The sequence below is a fragment of the Schistocerca nitens genome, chromosome 4 (genome assembly GCF_023898315.1).
Source record: "Schistocerca nitens isolate TAMUIC-IGC-003100 chromosome 4, iqSchNite1.1, whole genome shotgun sequence".
In the NCBI taxonomy this organism is placed as follows: Eukaryota; Metazoa; Arthropoda; class Insecta; order Orthoptera; family Acrididae; genus Schistocerca; species Schistocerca nitens.
The window spans coordinates 979,816,726-979,819,858 of NC_064617.1; positions in this window are offsets into that span (position 1 = coordinate 979,816,726).

Genomic DNA, 3,133 nt, shown 5'->3' on the forward strand with positions numbered 1-3,133 from the left:
TTGTTGCAGCATTTTCTACATAAATATATTTTCTCACAATTTTGTATGTCATATAGTATTTTGATGTTTCACATCAACAAAGCCGAAATTATGTTGTTCATAACTATTATACAAAAATAAGTCCAATCACATCAGAGGCAAGCTTACGACTCTCACATTCTGCAGAAATAACAATACTCCAAAGGGTTTACAATTTTTCTTAAGAAATGAATTCCTACTAGTTTTTGTTACATTATTAATTTTGATTATTATTTCATAAATGAATCCAGAAATAAATAGTAAACAGTACAGAATTTCATAATTAATAATAGAAATTTTAAGTGTGAAAATAATTCATAATTTCAAATGTTTCTTAAAAAATAATTTTAACTGTACATTCAGAATTAGTACTTATTGATTATAACATTGAAACTAAAATATTTTATAAACTAATTCCTTCTCATAAATTTAGCTTGAAATATGACGTACTGTGTATAAAATTATATAAAAGCACTGGCAGGTTGATAGACACACAAACAAACACAAACATACACACAAAATTCAAGATTTCGCAACCAACGGTTGCTTCATCAGGAAAGAGGGAAGGAGAGGGAAAGACGAAAGGATGTGGGTTTTAAGGGAGAGGGTAAGGAGTCATTCCAATCCCGGGAGCAGAAAGACTTACCTTAGGAGGAAAAAAGGACAGGTTTACACTCACACACACACACACACATATCCATCCGCACATACACAGACACAAACAGACATTTGTGGCCTTTGCAAATGTCTGCTTGTGTCTGTGTATGTGCGGATGGATATGTGTGTGTGTGCGAGTGTATACCTGTCCTTTTTTCCCTCTAAGGTAAGTCTTTCCGCTCCCGGGAGTGGAATGACTCCTTACCCTCTCCCTTAAAACCCACATCCTTTCGTCTTTCCCTCTCCTTCCCTCTTTCCTGATGAAGCAACTGTTGGTTACGAAAGCTTGAATTTTGTGTGTATATTTGTGTTTGTTTGTGTGTATATCAACCTGCCAGCACTTTCGTTTGGTAAGTCAAATCATCTTTGTTTTTAGATATATTTTTCCCACGTGGAATGTTTCCCTCTATTATATTCAAATTATATAAAAGTTTTCATAAAAGCATCTGAGATAATACTGACCTATCTATAATTTGAAAAATAATACTGGTATCGACAACTACTGTTGAGGAAAAGTAATGCTAGAGGAGGATGTCCTGTTACAGGGTGATGGGGTGATGAGTGGTGGTCTTTGTTCTCACGGAGAAGTGTGTTGCCATCCAGTTGTTAAAAGGCAAAGTCAGCCTAGAGTACCCAGGAAGGTTCAAGACAGGCAGGTGAGACAGTCATAGGTTTGCCATGCATTAGGATGTCGAATGGCTGTGAACCACATTTGTTCACCCTGTTTGGGCTTAAATAAGGTGGCTGCAGAGGTGCTCGTACTGAATCATCTCAGAACATCACAAAGTCACAGGAGGTAAGGTCTTTGTCTATAAACAAATATGGGGTCAAATGAGGTGAGGGAGGGGAAACATGCATATTCCATATATGTTGCTTAACACGATGCTCTAGTGTATGTAAGTTCATCTGATTTGTGTTGTTTGGAGGCAGCATGAAGTCTGCAGGTAAGATGAGCAGCTCTCTGAAGACCACCTCCACCAGGGACGCCCATAGGTCATCATTGTAGGCTGAGCAAATGCCCAGAAGGACCAACCAGAGTGCCTTGGTCCAGGAACTGCCATGGCACATCAGGAGCACATTAATGGTCCTGTGCCACCTCTCAACAAGACCATTAATTTGCAGATGATACACAGTAGTCCAGTGTGAGTGATCCTGCAGGGCTGACTCAATTTGACAGTCCTGATCAGTAGTAACCAGTTTGGGTGTGCTTAAGCAGGCAATCCACATCTCTATGAATGCACAAGCAGTTGTCTCAGCTATGATGTCATGGATAGGTACAGGTTCTGCCCATCATAACATACTGTTGATAACCGATAGGAGGTAATGAAATCCTTCTGACTGTGGCAGCAGTCTGACAGTGTCAAGCAGGACATGCCAGAAGTGAGGCTTCAGGATGGAGAAGCGTCTGAGGTGAGGGTGTCTTGCTACTCTGACACACGGGATGGTATTGTGCCCAGCAAAGGCAGACTAATTTGATGTTGGCCCATACGAATCTGTCTCTCACTAAGTGAACCATTGCATTGGTATCTGTGTGGCTCAAGTTATTAACCACACAGATATTATGTGATGCATCATAAGAGGTACAGCAGTCATGGCCTTTCTGCAAAACATCACAGACAGTGTTGCTGGAGACATAGGAAGAGACCGATGTTCTGTACAGAGGTTTGTGTCCTGGCTGTTAAGGAGGTATGTGATGCTTGGATCATTCATTTGCTCATTCATCATGTGCTCACAGTTGTATTGGAGGGAAACTTCATTGATTCTTGAAAGGCAGTCCTCAAAGATACTGCCCATGCCATGGTTGTGACATATGTCATTGGTGTACTGTGGAAAAAGGTCTAGGTGTCGGAATCAGCATGGATTTACGTCCTAGGATGGGTTCTTGATGGCATCCACCAGCAGTCTGTGATATGTGTACACAATCGTTTAGCAGCTCTCAAAATCCTCATGGAAATGCCTGACCATTGTGTATACCTCAAGGAGCTCTGTATCAAAAGCTGACCACTTAGATTGTGAGAAAGATAGTTTCTTCGAGAAGAACCAGTTCACTTGGGGCACTCCGTCTACCACCTACTGAAGCACTGCCTATAACACAATGTCACTTGCATCCATGTGAGGGTGTGTCAAAGTAACAGCTTGTGCTAAACAGTTCTTTGCCCGATGGAATGCAACTGTCATCTCCACAGTCTGCTCGACTTTCTTTTTCCCTTGTTTGTCTTTGCCAGCCAAGGCATTTTGTGAGAGAAGACTACAATGTGGCTGCACGGGGATGTGTCACTGATAGGAGTTAAGGATTCTAAGGAATCGACACAAGTCATCCGTGCATTTCACAGTTGCTTTGATGCCTGATGCTTTGAATGTAAGGCCTAGGAACATCATCTCCATTTGTCAAAGTTGTGACTTTGTTTCATTAACGACAGCTGTAATTTGTTCTACACATGAACTGCCAGTTATCATC